General features: G+C 42.7%; 1 long non-coding RNA gene across 1 annotated transcript; it reads left to right on the top strand.

Moving 5' to 3' along the window:
* The first annotated feature begins 13,386 nt into the window (after positions 1-13,386).
* Positions 13,387-17,027, top strand: LOC134756971 (uncharacterized). Its single transcript, XR_010130537.1, has 2 exons — positions 13,387-13,440; positions 13,815-17,027. It is a non-coding gene; the product is annotated as an uncharacterized lncRNA (long non-coding RNA).
* Positions 17,028-18,815: the final 1,788 nt, after the last annotated feature.

Below are 18,815 nucleotides of genomic sequence, written 5' to 3'. Positions count from 1 at the left end.
ATGTCTAGTTAGTCACAGTGCTGGGGCAGGAACCCAGGCAACCAAGCTCCAGAGGCTATGCTTTATACCCTGAACTTGACTTCCTCCACTCTTTCCCTGGCTACATTTATATTGCACAGCAGAATCTGAAAGCTTCATGTTCCCCATCTTTTGCCTGTTGACAGAGCTATGCCAGCCATTCTTGTTTCTCATATCAAATGCAAACCATTTAGAGTTGTCATTTGGAAATTCTGCAATGTTTGTCCTAAGAACAGGGGAACAGGACTTTGAGCTTTCAGCCCAAATGTTGCTCGCCCTCCCCACAACTCTCTCTTTTATGTAAGCTTCACTGGGAAATCATCAGAAACAGGAGCTATACAGTCCCCTGACCCAGCCCCAACCCTCTGATCTATCCTACACTTCACCCTCCCATCCCTATTTTTAAACAAGATTGAGACTCACTTGTTTGTGAAGTCGCCAAATCAATTCCAATTTATTAACTGAGAACAAGCAGGCAGACAAGTAAACAGAGTCTGAGGTGCAAAGCCAAAAATGCAGGTTAACAAACAGACAATGTGAAAGGCATCTGGACAGGCACGAGAACAAGCCAGGCTGATCGCTTGGCCCCTGCAGACAAAGTGCCGCAGAAGGGATTAGAACACACAAGGACTTCAGCCCCGCTGAGTCCCTTTCTAGCAAAACCACGTCTTGTAGCCATGCGATAATAGCTCAGCTTGCATGAGGCATGGGGGCCAAAAAACCTGGCCCCAGGGAGCCAGAGTGCGGCCACCTGGTCTGCTCTGAGAAGAACTGTGGCCAGAGGAGAGGGCCTGGATGCCTTGCACCAGAAATGAGGGAGAGAGAGAACCAAGGGGAAGTGGAAGCCTTCAGACGGGTCTGGGGACATGTGCTGGGTGGGACACTCCCATTCCACACTCAGTGCTAATGCCTTACACCCACTACCTCTGGGCAGCTCAGTGAGGTAGCCCTTCTTATGCCTCTCCTCCCCTGGGAGTGGGTCCTACAACCAGTGCTTGAGAGCATGGCCTCGGGACCAGAGCACCTGCCTTTCCATCCAGTCCCTGCTTCTCATGAAGAAGGTGTCCTTGGGTAAGTCTCATAATCTCTCTGTGCCTCAGTTTCCTCATCCAAGCTATGAAGACCATAATAGTTCTTATTCCATAGAGTGGTAGTGAGGATTTAGTTAGTATATATAAAACACTTACATAGCCGGGCACAGTGGCTCACGCCTGTAATCCCAGCACTTTGGGAGGCCAAGGCAGGTGGGTTACCTGAGGTCAGGAGTTCGAGACTAGCCTGGCCAACATGGCAAAATCCTGTCTCTACTAAAAATACAAAATTAGCCGAATGTGGTGGCAGGTGCCTATAATCCCACCTACTCAGGAGGCTGAGGCAGGAGAATCACTTGAAACCAGGAGGTAGAGGTTGCAGTGAGCTGAGATCACGCCATTGCACTCCAGCCTGGGCAAAAAGAGCGAAACTCCATCTCCAAATAAATAAATATATAACAAAACAAAAACCCACTTACAACAGTGCTTGGAAACTAGAAGGCGCTATACAAAGACTTGGTCAGACACCAGAGGAAGATGCTATGGGGTTTGGTGTCTGGCTGTCAGAGTCCAAATCCAGCCACTGCTATTTTGTTACCATGTGGCCTTTAGCTAGAGACTTAAATCCTCTTGGCTTCAGTTTCTTCATTTGTATGGGGAAGATAATAATAACTGTATCATGGGGTTGTCAAGAGGCTTAAGTGAGTTAATATTATAAAGCACTTCAGATAGCACCCAGCCCCTGAAGAGTAGTCAGTAAAATTATTATTTAACTATATGGCTTCTGTCAAATCTTTCCTGCCAGGGTGACACTACGAAAAGAGATCATCTGTAAAGGAGGTAATAGGGTGGCCTGTGATATCTATGTTCCTGTTACCATGAAAAGACAATATGAAGTTTTGGTGAGAAAATTACCCCTTCTATTGGTCACTTTTAAATATCAGCCAGGACTCATTTATTCATATTATAGCATTTATTTTCGAATGCTACACTTTCTGTCACCAAAGTCTTCATCCAAAACCTCTCTCCAGCTACTTCTGCCACCTGAGTCCATGCCCCCTGACTTTTCCACATCTGTGATCCATCCATGCCACGGTCTTTTGTAACCAGCTCACGGGTTCCTGCCTCCTGCCTGACTCTGTACGTTAGCCATAATTGCATCACAAAGTTATATGGCTCATAAAACAGAGCAGGATATTGAATGGAAAATTAAACCACAAGTAAGCTGGTTTCATCACACCTTGCAGGGGTGCATTAGTTATTCCATGCAATTTGATTCCAGCTCAAAATTTGCAGTAGGGTTTAGTCAAGGCAGCTGTTCTTTACCTATTATAGTGTTCAAGGGGGTTTTCCTGATTTTCTCAACGTTATGGGAATTCTGTAAGTGTGTTGTCTGTCAGCTCCTCCCCTTATAGAGCTGCTAAAAGTACATAAGGAACATGAACTTTTGAGATTTGCTTAACCAGTGGCCACAGCGCTAGCATAGCTGCTTTTGGAGAAATGGAGAACATAGAAGTTGATCTGGACGCTCCTGTTTGATCCTCTCTGTGTGGCACTGGATCTAACAGTGGCTCTGCAGGTCAGGCCTAGGGCTGGAAAGCTGCAGATAGAGAAGCAGATCCATCAGAGGTCATGGGCAAAGGATCCATGGATTTGGTGTTAGGGTGAGAGGAGATATAAAAAGAAGTCTCTTCTTTGAGCCTGTAATTTAAAAAAGATCATCATGATGGGAAGGTTGGGAAGAGTCAAGGGCTTAAAGAGAAGAAAAAAACACCAGTCTCCTGTTAATTGAGCACTGCAGGAGAAAAGTGTAAACCATGCAAAGTACTTACACTCTCCCTGGAGAGAAAAGTCACAACTATACACAAACCTGAACAGCAAACAATTGGTTTTGAGATCGGACCATGAAAAAGAATGCTTTATGACATTATAGAATTAGTTTGCTGTTTAATTACTTTCCAAATGGTTTATGTAGAGAAGAACCATTGGAAGGTCACTTCTGGCCAAGGGTAGGAGGGGAGATAAGGCTGCAGATAAGAAGTGCTGTCTGAGCTGCCTTTGACACATTGGTAGGAATTGCAAAGGTGGGAAAGACAGGCAAAGTGGCGCAAGCAAGAGTATGGAAGCTGGAAGGCCAAAGGGAGGATGAGTGCTCAAAAATCGGGCCACAGGAGATGAATAGTTGGATCTAAAGCTGAAAAGTTAGAACAACACGCAGGTCCTTTTTAGCTGTTTTGGCAATTTACTTATCCTCTTTCTGACTCAGTTTCCTTGTGTAGAAATGAAAATCATGACAGTACTTACCAGATGGGCAATTGTGAGGACCATGTGATACAACATCTATGAAGAGATGATCATAGTGCCTGGTACATAGTAAACACTCACTGAGTATTTACTCATGATGATGATGATGATGGCAATGATGATGACAACCATCAGTGGTTCACTGTTACCAGAAATGCAGTGGAAGGCAAACGGTGAGCAATGAAGCTGAGGACACATTGATTTTTTATTCTATCGGCCAATGGGGATTTTTAAAGGGTTCTAAACATGGGAATGACCAGATTTAAAATTCAGATAGTTTGTTTCCTTCAGGGGTCAGTGCAGTGAATGGACTTGGGGAGGGAGGATCAGACTAGAGGCCAGAAGTCCAGTGAGCAATATTACAGTAGTCCAGGTGAGAGGTAATAATGGCCTGCCTAACCCAGGGAAGCAGCCACGGGGATTAAAAGGAAGGGGCGTATTTGAGAACTTTAGGTGGTAAATGTGATAGGAGTTGGTAATGGAGAAGAAAGAACTGAGGACATCCCCAGGGTTTCTAAGCTAGGTGACTAGATGAACAGTGACTCATCTACTGATATAGGAGACATGTCAAAGAAGCATATACAGGAAAGACACAGGTAAAGATTAATCAGTAACACTGAGTTTGGCAGGGTAGGTGGCTCATGCCTATACTCCCAGCACTTTGGGAGGCCGAGGTAAGTGGATCACCTAAGGTCGGGAGTTTGAGACCAGCCTGGCCAATATGGTGACACCCCATATCTACCAAAAAATACAAAAAGTAGCTGGGTGTGGTGGCACGCACCTGTAGTCTCAACTACTGGGGAGGCTGAGGCAGGAGAATCGCTTGAACCTAGGAGGTGGAGGTTGCAGTGAGCCAAGATCCCACCACTGCACTGCAGCCTGGGTGACAGAGTGAGACCCTGTCTCAAAAACAAAACAAAACAAAACAAAAAACTGAGTTTGAGGAATCTGTAGGTAGCCAGGTGGACCTCTGTATATATGACACTGAAACTTGGAAGAAGATCCCAGCTAGAAACACAGACTTGGGTGTTGCCAGCACATTGATGATTATGGGACCATGAGAGTGAATGAGATTACCCAGGGAAAGAACATGGTGTGAGAAAAGAGAGATCAAAACGAAACACTGGGAAACAATACCATTTAAGGAGTATAAGAAGAAAATTAGCTAATAAAGCCAAGAAGGACTGATCAGAGAGGTTGAAGGAGAAATAATAGAGTGAGGTGTGACAGAAACTAAGAGAATAGAGAGTTAGGAGAGAGAAGAGATCCACCATCTTAAGTGACATGTGTAGGCCCACCAAGGTAGGACAGAGAAGGGCCAACTGATTTTGCAAATGTAGGAAAAGGAGGTGAGAGTGGGGAGGAAGGAATGTGAGGTGAGGGAGCAGAGACAGACAGCATTGACCCTTTCTTTATTTCAGCTATTGTGTTGAGAAAAGAGAGAGAGAGGGAGGTAGCCAGAGGAAGGAATGGAAAAACAGAGCTAGAGTATGCTTAATGTTTTTTGTTCTAGGGGGAGAGATTGAAGAAAGTTTCTATCTAATAGGAAAGAACTTATGGAGAGGAAGAGGTTTTAGAGCCAAAAGAAAAAGAGGTTCAGAAAGAGACAGGTGGACATAATACCAAGAGCTTCACAAGGAAACAGCCTGGTCTAGAATAAAATGGGAGAAAACAAACAGGCAAAACCCACCATCTTTTCCATCTTTTGTTAGGTTCTTGGCAAAAAATGAGTGGATGAAAGCTTTTGTAGGTGTGCACCAACTTGAAGTTTGCACATAACAGTCTCAAGTTTTTAAAACATGTGGAAGTGGAGGCCATGTGCTATAAGTGAGGGATACAGTAGACTATTAAGACCTCTCTGGGGAATTGTGAAGATTTGGAGTTTCTACCCAAAGGGGACTGTGGAAGGACAAGAGAAAAGTGGAAGACCATGAATTGATGGCAGCACCTGTCTGCAATGCTGGGCAATATTTCTCCTTCCTCATTTAATGAATTGAGTTTAAGATGAGAAATGCAGATTGTAGTATTCACTCGGGCTTGGAGCTTTGCCACTTAGGCACAGAGAAAGTCCAGGAATGCAAAGACAATTGGGGATGCTGGTGAAATGGTAGTTTCAAGGAAAAGCCATGAAAATAAGCTCAGGAAAGCTAATGATAGTCCTTCTGTCTTCTTATTTATCCCCAAAAGGCTCAAGGACAAGAAATTATCTCGAAAGAAATTATGTCTGTCTTATCATTATTTCATGGATGAGACCCCATTTTTATTTTTGCTCCAATTCATAATCATGAAAAACAATATATTTAACCTTAAAAGTTTCTTTCTAGACTGGTACAGTGTCTCACACCCATAATCCCAGTGCTCTGGGAGGTCCAGGAGGGAGGATCACTAGAAGCCAGGAGTTTGAGACCAGCCTAGGCAACATAGGGAGAACCTGTCTACACAACTTTTTTTTTTTTTAATTAGCTGGGCATCGGGGCTGCACCTGCGGTCCCAGCTACTCAGGAGGCTGAGGTGGGAGGATCACTTGGGCCCTGGAATTTAAGGCTGCAGTGAGCTATGACTGTACCACTGCACTGCAGCCTCAGTGACAGGAAAATTCTGCCACTAAAAAAAAAAAAGTAAAAGTCTCTTTCTCCTTGTCCTGGGGTTATCAATCAGCTTAAAGATTTGGAAGTTCCTAACTTCACTGGATGAGCTCCCATAGCAATCAGGTATTTCCCTGTGACCTGGGGGCTAGCATGGACTTCATGTAGTGTTAGCAAGGGAAGAGGGATCATTGTGCAGAAATGCTGAGGGCAGGGCATTCGACTCTAGATAGAAGTGACAGAAGGAGCTGGGTGTGGTGGCTCACACCTATAATCCCAGCACTTTGGGAGGCTGAGGTGGGTGGATCACCTGAGGTCAGGAGTTTGAGGCCAATCTGGGCAATATGGTGAAACCCTGTCTCTACTAAAAGTACAAAAATTAGCTGGGCGTGGTGGCGGGTGCCTGTATTCCCAGCTACTCAGGAGGCTGAGGCAGGAGAATTGCTTGAATGCGGGAGGTGGAGGTTGCAGTGAGCCGACGTTGTGCCACTGAACTCTGGCCTGGGCAACAGAGTGAGACTCCATCTCAAAAAAAAAAAAAAAGAAATGACGGAAGACCTGGAAGTCACTTAACAAGCATCTGGAACATATAGGTGGAACAAAATAAGAGTGGAACAAAAGACCAAGAGTTTATTTTTAAAAGAAACAGGCAGTGGCCTAATAGAAGTCAATTGGTTGGACAAAAATGTTAAAAATTTAGTGAATAAGTTTGTTATGCTACCTTAATTTAATCAGCAGAACCATCTTTTTTGGTTGTTGTTGCTGGTGGTGGCACAAGAGCAATAATTACTTCCTCTCCCTTGTTAGGGACCCACCCCCTCAGTAGTGGCCACAGAGGAAGAACCCCCACCCCTCTAGAAGTGCCTCCTCCTCAGGAGGCCAAGGAGCTCTGAGAATGCACATTCTGATTCCTCTGGTACATAGTTTAGAAAGGCCTCTCGTTATTGTCAACTGCAAAATAAAAAGCTTCTTTGAGATGGCCTGTCCCATTTTAATGGCCCTTGGAGACATGCAGATAACTTATGGAGCCTCCTAACTTTGTACAAAAGACAAATGAATTATAAAGGTCACATAAATATATTGTTGAAAGTAATAATGGCATTTGTGTGGCACATTATGGTTTGCAAAGAAATGCCTCCTGTTACCGTATTTGAGCTTCGTAAAAACTCTTTGTAGTAGGTTGTTATTCTGAGTAACAATAGCCCCTTATATTTCTTAGCTTGAAAATGTACTTTTTCATTATATTTATTTGATTGTATTTCTCTATTGCTTTCTTTGGTATTCCTAAGTCATTTTTATTTCACTCTCCTACTCCTAAAACCGTCAATACATTTCTAGAATTAGATAAAATCTCTCATTCAATGTCCTTCATATTTCAGCTCAGACCATTCTCCCAACATATGTCCTTATGCTCACCTTCTTGAAAACACCTTTGTCTTTGTTCTCTCTGTTCTCCCTCCTCCAATCCTTTTTTTTTTCTCTTCTCCCGTCTTCTCTGCTTTTACCAAGGCTCCATCCTTGACTTCGACCAGCCCCTACAGGCTTCCTTAGATATCACCTCCTTGGTTAAAGTCTTTCCTGCCAACACCCTCAAGCCTGGATGTGATATTTTCCTTTTCAGAATTTTCCATTTATTTGATATCTTTGTTTCGAAACTTATGTCATAACAGTGGCAAGGACATTTAGTGAACTATTTTATTAGATTAAAATTTCTTGAAGGCTATGGCTTTGTTTTCTTCTTGATTCAAACCCCAGATCAAGTATCATTTCAACTATGAATTGTTTTCCATGGACACTTAATAATTCCCTTTTCTCCCTACCATGTATTTTTTATATACTTTACCCAGATGTGCTAATCACGTTGTATTGAAATGGTTGGTTTTAATGTTTGTCTTCCCCGTTAAGCTAAAAGCACCTCAAAGGAGCATAGCATAGTTGTTAAGCGGCCAGACTGCCTAGGCTTAAATCTCAGCTCTGCTATTTACCAATAGTGTGACTGTGGGCAAGTTACTTAACCTCTCCGTGCTTCAGTTCCCTTATCTTTAAAACGGAGATAAAAATAGTACCTTTCAAAGTTGCTGCGATAATTAAATTAATTAATGCATATAAAATGCTTATCAGATAGTATGCAATTATAATTATTATACTATGTTGTCCTTCATATTTTTATTGACAAGAACAATGCTTAAACTAAGCAGGCGCATGACAAATGTTTGTTGAATAAATAAATAAAAAAACAAGGGAAGATGCATAGGATGCTTCTTTCTAATAGATTCTAAACTCAAAGATAGAGACCGTCCTTCACCTGTAGCTTTTCCACAACAAATTAATGAGGTTTATAACAGATGATCAATAAGTATGTGTGGCGCATACTTTATAAATATTAATCCAGTGACTGGCAGGTTGAGAAAAATAAAAATAATATTGTGCAATGAATTCAGTTTAATCAAATAAATGATCACACAGGATTTTACATTAAGGTTGTGAGACATATTTCCCTCTTGTTTTAAAGCTCCCTGTTGGGAAGATGTTTCAACATGCACGGCTGTGCTTAGCCAGACCTTAGCTCTCCAATAATACGGAGGAAACCTGCCAGGTAGACATCAACTGGGGATGCTATCCCTGGGAGATGAACATCACAGTGGGAGCCAGGATCACGCAACAGAGGTGGAGTATTAACACAGCTTCTGTGGCTCCCAAAGGGTGGAATGCAGACTCCAGACTGACCACTCTTTGGAAAGGTGTGGACAGGTGTGGACAGCTGTGCAGTAGCCCCACTCTAGATCTGACAGATATGGACTTTGAGCCAAAACGGAGGCTTTGGCTGGAAGAGTGAATCAACTGAGGATTTTGAAAAGGCAGATTAGAAAAAAGAAGAAAAAAAGCCCTTCTTGGCAGATGAATCAGACAGGTATGGGGCTATTTCACAGTCCAGCAAATGTGCACACTCATGTCAGCGACCACAGCGTGAAAAAAGCAGAGACCTGTTTGTTCAGTTAGAAATGCTTACCCCGGCCTCTTCCCCTCCCTTTCTGCTTTGTCACTCATTCTGTGTTGGAGAGGTGTTCTTTTTCCCCTCATCCCTCGGCTTTTTAAAGTAACATTAGCGGAGCAGTTAATGAGGCGGTGGAAAGCAAGCTGGTCTGTTCAGGGTTGCTAATGACTCCATTCCCGGGAGCCTAATCAAAGATTTGTACATTTAATTGCTGTCAAGTCAGCGCCAACCACCTGCCATTTCGGCAGCACCTGAGCTCCCAGCTCGGTAGCCCCTGATTCTAAATGAATCCATCACCAATTCTAAAGGCCAGGAAGCTAGGCTGCTGGGCAGCTTTGAAGTGGGCTTGTCCAGGAGGGCAGAGACCAACAGGCCTAACGGAGAGGTGTCACTTCCCTGACAGGGCCAGCATTGGAGAGGCACCTGCACTTTTCTAGGATCCAATTTCTGCTTTTTTTTTTTTTTTCCAGGGGGAGGAAAAGATAGGTGTGGTGAGGGTGAGGGTGTGGAAAGGAGGAGAGGAGGAGAGAAGGTGACATCTAACCACATTCTTCAGAATCTACTGATGCTTTTATTCTCAGGGGTGACAATTTCTGACCCCAGCGCATGGTTGTGCCACAGATGAATGTTTGCTGGAGATCCTTTCCAATTAAAATGGTGATTGTTCTATTGCTTACCCCCATCCAGATTGTAGTTGTCCTCTAAGCATTTTTTTTGGAGATTTGGGGAATGAGAAAACATAGTCATTCTGGACCTGAGTGTAACCTAATGGTGAAACAGGCTAGCTACTTCATGGGGTATAAATCAGGCAAGAAAATTATGTTTAGCCATTGTTTGGACTGCAATAAAAATTCTTTAAACTCACATACTAAATTTTGAGTGTATTCTTTGTACCTGTAATAGGCACATCAGGCATACCTATGATAGCTGATCTTTCAAAATCAGTCTCTAGAGTAGCAGTTCTCAAACTGGAGCATGCCTCAGAATCACCTGGGGGATTTATTAAAACACAGCTTGCTGGGCTCCCACCCCAGGGCTCCTGGTGCAGTAGGTCTGAGGTAAGGCCTGATGATTTGCATGTCTAACAAGTTGGTGGTGCTGACACCACTGATTTAGGGAGAAGCATCTTACAGCCTCTTCGGAATGTCCAGCTTACTGTTTGTAGGTGGATGAGATTCTCATTTACCAAGAACTTCATCTGCTGTCAGTACCTGAGTTGGCCATGGGAAAGAGGCACCAATCAGAGAACTTATGAAGAGAAAAGAAGGGATTTCTCCTTTTGTTTACCTTCCCAGCACAGTCCACTCACCATGTATTCAGGAAGGAGCCAGAACCACCGAGTCAGTGGGTGGGTAGGAAGGGTGCTTTGAGCTAGACAAAAAGCCCTTTCTATTTCAGAATTTCTTCGGTGGGAATGGATTTGGGAATTCTTTCTCTCCCAGGGTGATCAACCATCCTGGTTTGCCCAGGACCAAGAGATTGCCCCTGGGACTCCCAGTGCTATAAAACTGGGGGAGTTTTGGGCAAACAGGGGCTCTGTTCACGCATCTCTTCTTTAGTTAATAGAATCATGAAGGGCATATTGTTCATTCAGATTTACAGATAAAATGAAGGTAAAGATCGCCACAGGATTTCTTTCCATACGTCTGCCCCCAAAAGGAGAAAACTCAGGTATTCAGGCTGATAAATATTCATTTGTCCCCCCAGCTTGCTATTGACAAGTACTTGCTCTAGGTGACTGGAGGTGGACCCATTTTTCATTATTTACTAACAGTAAGGACATTTCTTTTTTATTTCTTTACAAAAAAAAATTTGCTAAACTTCAACTGATTTTTAAAATAAATTAGGAGAGACAACCCCATCTTTTCACTGTAACGTATAGCTTCTGCTTGGCTTGGAGCTGAATTCTAGCATAGTCCTTTGTGACTAACCTGTTGATCTGTTGAAGATACTGTAGGCACTAGCTTGGTCCTAAAGCTTTCTACTAATTGTTGTTTTCTTGTATTTACTGTCTTTCTCCACTCCAAATAGTTGTCACTGTGTTCCAGACAAATGCACACTTGTTTTGATTTCCTTCTTACTGCTTAGTCTATTTATATCAGGGGACCCTGGAAAGTGTGCAAGATAACCTTACTAGAAAGCTAAATTAATTCTAAAGAGCAAACACCATATGATCTGCCAATCAGATGGGAAAATATTGTTAATTGTTATTCACTTACCACCCTAAATCTTTCCCAAGAGTGCTTGAAATCACAAAAATGAGGTACATTTGCTCTCTATTCACCTTTGGAATTTAGATCTGAATGCCTCCCTGACCTGGGAAGATAGAACAAAAGAAATAATTGCCATCAATCTGACAAGACCAAGAAGGGCAAGTGCATGCATGTGTGTGAGTGTATATATTTTCATGGAAAAAAATAAGTTGGCAGCCTTCCTGATAGAAAATCCATTGCTTTTTGGGTTGAGAATTCCTCGAGGCAAAAATGTCCTGAAGAAGGGACTCCTGGTTCTGGAGTCACTGGAGTAGCTGAATTAGGATGGTGAGGGCACCGCATCACTTTCTGCTCATTATCAGCACTCTATCAAGCCCCATCCTCTGGGGATATCCTCCCCTGACCAGAGCAACTCCCACTTACAGGTCACTGGGACCGCCCTTACCTTCATGTTGCTTTATTCCCCTGTTTTAAGTCTTACTAACATAGCTCTGGGCCATGTGGGTATGTGTGTGTCTTCTGACTTGATTGTAGACTCTTTAAGGCCAAGATCCAGGATATATTCGCAGTGAGTGCCTTGCTGCCTGATGTAGAAAATGTCACCCAGTAGGTGCTCAATAAACACTGGTTGATTGAATGAGTGGCTGTTATGTTTGAAGCAGTTTCCATGATTCTAAGCCCATTCCTGGCTGATCATTTCTACAGAATTCACTGTGATTTTAATGCGGTAAATAGCTTTGGGCCAAGTCAAGTGATTCTTAGTGTAACACTCAGATTGGGCACAGGCATGCTCAAAGGTTAAACTGGCTGCTTCTTGAGAGACAGGATTAAAAACATACGGTCAGAAAGGCAATTGGATTGCTTCATTTCACTCATAGCTTATGTGCTTCATTCCCTTTGGCCCCATAAAACCCAGAACCATGGAAAATAAAGTCATCAGGAAGCTCATCCATCTCACTTTCTCTTTCCTCTCTCCCCCTTTTCCATGTAACTTGGGAGGCTGCCTTCTATGCTAGCACAGGACAACTCTGGCCCAGAGAAAGCTTTATTGTCACCCTGTAAATCTTGCAAAGAATAATGCTCAAAACGGTTCCACTGTGGCTTGAGGCAGAGGTCTTTGCTCTGCTCAGCCTAGCTCTCATGTTCACTGCTTCTGCATTAATCCCAAGTATTAGGGTAAATGGTGGAAGAAATGGAGAATGTCCTTCTCTGGAAACCTTGACTTTATTGCAGGCATGACTCACTTTACGCAATAGGTGTGGTCTCAAAGAGCTATGGGAAAATCACATTTTTAGAAATCAAGTCATATTTAAAGTGTACTAGAAAAAAAGCTGACCATTTAATGAAGCTATTTATGAGTACTTTCAAAGTATCATCGTTGCTAGTGGAATATAAGTCCATAATTTCTCTTCCGTGAAAATCCAGATTTTCACAAGCTGTGTTTGCTCCAAGAGAGGTTCAGGAGATTGTGAAAGGTTGGCTGCAGGTGGCACGGACATGTATAATTACTGTGTTTAGAGTCCTCTAAGACACTGGGGCTTGAGGGCTTTTGCTTATTCTCTTTCATCCACTGTTGTGCTGCCTCACTGGTGCCCCTCCCTATCCCATCTCTCCCCTACCTTCCCACCTACGCCCTCCCAGATCCCCAGGGAGAAAGAGAAGAGAGACATTTGAAATACTCTTCACTTCATCCTAAAGAGGTGAGCCACTTGCCAGTGGGTTCTAAGGAAACTTGAGGTTTGTGTCAGGGTAGGGTCACTGTCATCATCAGAGTGCAGGGAGTAGCAGCAAGTTGGGATTCAGCCAGCTCTAAACTCCTTGCTCTCTTTCGGACACAGGGCCTGAGAAGGGGAACTCGGTGTGATATGTCATGGTGCACACACAGCACTTGTCCCATCCCCACTTCCATGTTCTCTCTAGGCTCACTAACCCTGCACTCTATATTTCTGGGCCTCAGTTTCCCATACAGGCACTTCAGGGCCTCGAAAGTTCTGCGGGCAAGGGTGCCTTGGGAGGATGCGGTCCATTTTGTTTTGTGTGACTATTACAGAACCACACGAGGCGCTCTTTCGGCTAGGCCACGTGCCAGAAAGAGAAGAGAGAGTCTAGTCAGGATATTTAACTTATCATGGTCACAGCAGGAATTTTTCCTGCTGCAAACTTCCTAACATTCTGACCCTTCTGGTCTGAACATTTCCAAGGCTGTTCCTATGCCAACCGAAAAACATTCCACAATCCGTGTTTCTTGTGCAGTGTAGCAGTGGGCTTTTCAGTACCAGGAAGACATATGAAAGGTTTGATTTATTGCCCATTCTTTTGTGTGGGAGAGTCTAGTGATTTCAGATATAACAACAGAACTCTGTGAGATGCTGAATTGCCCAGGGAGTGCTCAACTGCCCCGTGTCTTCACTTGGGAGGGTGTCAATCAATCATTCCTGGATACCTGACCAACATGGACGATATCATACAGTTAATCTCAAAACTAAATATCCAGGTGTTTTCAGTTGTGTAGTCAACATACCCAAATTCTCCTCTGAAATACACCATTGTATTAGTAAGTCAGCTGCTTGGTTTCATGTCACCATAGCCTGACTATTCTGGACAAAATTCTGACCTTTGTTTTTTTTTTTTTTTTTTTTATAAATCACTCCTGTGTTTATGTTTGCAGGGAGAGAAAACCTTTTTCTATCTGGTGTTTTTCAAAATTTTGATGATGGACTCACATCAAGGATGAAGAGCTTTGATGTCATTTGAACACCACCGCCATCACCACCACCAGCGTCAACAAACAAACAAGCAAACAAGCGTGAACTCAGGAGCCCTGTGGCCCAGCCTCCAGTCCATTTCCTCACTGTGATCTGGCTAAGTCACCTCCCCTCCACCTCAGTTCAGTCACCTACACAACAGGAATGGTGGCTCCTGGCGTGAAAAGTTCTTAGGAGCATTCAGCATGATGCTGTGTGAAGAACTTGGAAACTGCATGTGCATCACCTCATATTTCTGGCCACAAGTCATTCAGACATCTGCCCTTTGCCCTGGTGGAGAACCACTAGGGACTTGTGCCCATAGGCACCAATTCTGGCTTTTACCCTACCCATCCTTTGCCATCCCAAACTATGCCATCAACAAATTCTAGAAATCAAGTTAGAAATGCTGTTCCCACGAGGGTCTCTGTGGTCTCTCAGAACAACAATCAGCTGGCCCTGCTGGGCAGATGTTGCCCAATCCTAACCCACACTTAGCTATCAACTTAATCATTCTCAACTAAAAACACCTACCTGAACACTTTTAGGGGTTAAGAATAGTATAATCTCACTTAGCCATTTGCACTTTTTCTTCTTTTTACAAAAAGAAATTTATCTTTTTTTTTTTTTTGAGACGGAGTCTTGCTCTGTTGCCCAGGCTGGAGTGCAGTGGCGCAATCTTGGCTCACTGCAAGCTCCGCCTCCTGGGTTAGCGCCATTCTCCTGCCTCAGCCTCCCGAGTAGCTGGGACTACAGGTGCCTGCCACCACGCCTGGCTAATTTTTTTGTATTTGTAGTAGAGACAGGGTTTCACCATGTTAGTCAGGATGGTCTCAATCTCCTGACATCGTGATTCGCCCTCCTCAGCCTCCCAAAGTGCTGGGATTACAGGCTTGAGCCACTGCGCCCTGCCAAGAATAGTATAATCTCACTTAGCCAATTGTATTTTTTCTTCTTTTTACAAAAAGAAATTTATCTCATTATTATGTTTAATCAGTTTCTTGAGGTATAACTTAAGTGTACTAAAATTTGCTCTTTTTAGTGTACAGGTCTAGGATTTTTGAGAAACACATATTCATATGTGACCACCCCCATGATCAGCATATAGAACAGTCATTTGCCACCCAAAATTACCTTGTGCCCTTTTGTTGTCAGACTTTTCTTGCTCCAGGCCCTGGCAACCACTGATGGATTTTCTGTCCCTATAGTTTTGCCTTTTCCAGAATGTTCTGCAAATGCAATCATTTAGTATGTAGCCTTTTAGGTCTGATTTCTTTCACTCTGCATAATGCATTTGAGATTCACCCACGTTGTTACCTGTTACAATGGTTTGTTCCTTTTTATTGCAGAGTAATATTCCCTTGCATGGATGTACCACAGTTTGGGTAACCATTCAACAGTTGAATGAGATTGAATTTGTTTCCATTTTTTGGTGATTATAAATACAGCTATAAACATTTGTGAAAGTGTTTTGTATGTATATACATTTTTCTTAGACATTTGGTTTTAAGAGATGTATTTAGGTTTAGTTCCAGATGAACAATGAGAGACTGAAAGACTTAAGGGACCCCTGGGAAGAGCAGAGGGAATATTCCCTGAAGCAGCCATCAGTCAGGCCTGGCCCTGTCTTTTAAATGTGGGCTAGTGGTAGCAAGATGCTGTTATTATTTTCACCAAGGACATTTTTTGAGTAGCAATTAAAATGAACTCTATTTCTCTGAGCCCCTGGAGAAGAACATAAGCACATGATGGTAACCATCAATTTAGTGGGCCTAACGTTATCTAGGTGGTTAATGTTTCCATGGCTTCTGGCAATTCCCAGTGTAAGTCACCTGTGTATACTGGGTGGATGCTTCTTTAAATTAAAGATAAGCTGTTCAGCTTAATAACAGCTAAGGGAGAATATAGAGCCCGTGGGTGAACTGTTTACTAACAAGCTTCTTCAGGGTCATTCGACTTGAACGAACTCTCTTTTAGGCTAACTTGGTTTGTGGAGGGAATGCATGTTTCTTAGTTAAAATAGTTGCATTGGAATCCCAACTGTGCGCAGGACTTCAAGGGTAATTATGAACCCCCACTGCAGATTTCAGGCTTAGCACCAATTCTCCTTGCTTTCTACTTGTATCCATTAAAAACAGAAGTTACGATGGAGTTACAGCTATACTTGTAAGGGTCTCAGTGAACCTCTCCCACTATTCTGCCTTATCACCTTTGGGTTCCTGTGTTCTCTACCCCCTCCCCACTGCATGTTTTCATTCAGCCAGGAAACATTTACTGCCTGCCTGGTATCAAGCCCTTGCATGAGGATGGGAGCTCATAAAGATGACTACACTAGAGAATCATTTGACCTTTCTCATGTAGACCTCAACATGAATGAGTTTCAATGCTGATAGGGCAATCATTACCTTCAGATAAATTTTCAGGAACAGCCAAGACCAGAGAATGTATGGCTAAAACACAGCACTATGCATTTATAATGGTCATGGGTTCTCCTGTTTTAATTGTACATGGAGAATATTTCAGCTTTATTTGTATGGGCTGGTCTTATGTAAAACATTATTTCCATGAGGAAATGTGTTTGGGGTTCTAAATGACTAACTTACAAACACAACTTTGAATAAAGTCCATGAATAATTTGAGGATTTTTGTCTATCAATGGCTGATTTACCAGATTGTTGGCTTTGGGTTTATTGGTATCCATGTTGAGAGGCATCAGATCATCCAAGGTTTAAGTTTCATCCTCACCACTGACTAGCATTGAGACCTTAATGGGATTAATAACAATGATAATGATAGTGACAAGAGCTAGCTTTTCATGAGCACAGTGGCTAAGAGAGTTAGCATCAGTTCTAGCTGCTTTCATTGACATAGATGTAAATGGGGAGGGAAACCATGACTAGGCTCAAATCTCTGCTCTAACGTCTGATACCTGAATATCACTTTGCAAGCCACGTCATCTCTCTAAGTTGTGGCTCTTTGTCTGAAAAATGTGGATAGTTAATATATTATAAATAAATTATTATGACATTAATACACAGAAATTCATAATGCTATTGTGGGGATTACAAGAGATGATGGAAGTATTTAATCTAGTGTCTTGTATATGGCAAATAAGAAATAAATATTCACTGCTGTTATTATGCTTGTTGTCTTTTATGTGTGTATAGCCAGACTAAATGAATTTGAAAAGAAATGAGTGAGAAATTATGCTTTGATATTTCAAAATGATAGACTCAGGGTAGAGATTATCCTAGCTTTCCACAATTTGAGAAAGAAACTGAGATCTGGACAAAATATTTTAGTCCAGAACATGAAGGAGGTAATCTCATGCTTGGGTTGAGTAGGGATAATGTTGCCTCTAACACAGCAGAAAAAATTTCCATAATCCTTTGTAAATTCAATTTTCTTCAACAACAACAAAGAGAAACGATTTTCAGATCAGACTAGAAAGGATTAAGCCAAAGTGAGGAGGGAAGAAATAGTGTAATATGTTGGGACAATATCCAAGTGTCCAGAGAATCATGGAGAATGGAAAAGGTGCAGAGGACTAGAAATGAGAAAATGTCTTAGTTTTCAAAATTCTGGTTTAGATGATTAAAGAGATGACCTGTAATTTGTTAGAAGAGACTGGGATAGAATAAGGAACTCTCATGGGTTCATGAAGACCTGGCCGTACCAACCCTCCTTTTCTTTCTTCACATGGTCACTAGCTTGAAAGATACAGGGAACACGTTGCCTAAAGTTGTGAAGAGAGACTTAATGAAATCTGAAATTGTGAAGTACTGGCATGATGGACAAATACAAAAATGTTACATTTAATAGGAGGAAATGTAATGCTTGATTCTTGACACACAAAAATCAGTAGGCTAAGAGTCCTGGTTAAGTCTCCCTGGTTTCAAGGAAACAAAATGCTGTGTGTGTTTCCAGTGTTTGTGTGTGTGTAAGTGTGTCCTGGGGGGAGGCACCATGGTGAGGCACAGGAATAAGTTTCAATGCTGATAGGGCATCATTATCTTCGGACAAATTCTCGGGAACAGCTAAGACTAGAGACTGTATAGCTAAAACACAGTACTATACGTTTCTAATGGCCTTGGGTCCCACTGTTTTAATGATACATGCAGAGCATATACATATGGTTAGTGAAAGGATCTGGAGTCACCCCTCCAACCCCCGCCCAGGAACAAAGCCCAAGTGGACCTCACATAACTAGACCAGAGACTGAGGCAGTTCCCTTCCTCCTCCTTCTCCTTCCCCCTGCCTCCCTCTCTTCTACCTGTCTTTCTTCCTGTAGGATCTCTTATCGCTTTCTCTGGTGTCTGTCCCATTAGCCCATTGCTTTCTGCTAACTGAATCTCTCTGCTTACTCCTCAGTGTGCACATTAATCAAAGGCTGCCCCAGCTGTACCTAGCCCCACCGCCATCTAGCCACATCCTCCATGGGTCTTAGCTCAATGTCTAGAAGGAGGAACTGGTGGTCCAGGCCCCAGGAGGAGCTGAGAGGCCTATAAACCATCCAATCAGCTGTGGTCAGGGGAGCAAGGGTCATGTGGGCAGCAGGGATGGTAGCTAGTGAGGTTTCTAGAGAAGGAGGTATGTGTACTGCACATTCCTAGAATGAGACATCATGACACAGAAGCAAGTCATGAGAAATAAATATTGGGTAGGTGGAGTTTAGATGTAATATGTACCAAATAGAACAGATAACTTGCTTTAGGTGTATTTAGTCACAGCTGTACAACCAAGTGCATAGTTACGTAATTGGTCAGACATACATGGGATATTTCGTTCCGCTCTAGAACTCATCCAGAAAGAACTATCAGGAGCGTAAAATGTCTGCAAAAAGTATTTTATGAAGAATAATTGAAGAATGTTTAGTTAGGAAAAGATAGTATTTCAAGATAGTTTTCAAAATTCAGGGTAAGACT

Source organism: Gorilla gorilla, chromosome 14, assembly GCF_029281585.2.
Source record: "Gorilla gorilla gorilla isolate KB3781 chromosome 14, NHGRI_mGorGor1-v2.1_pri, whole genome shotgun sequence".
Taxonomy (NCBI): domain Eukaryota; kingdom Metazoa; phylum Chordata; class Mammalia; order Primates; family Hominidae; genus Gorilla; species Gorilla gorilla.
This window is presented reverse-complemented; position numbering and strand designations above follow the sequence as displayed.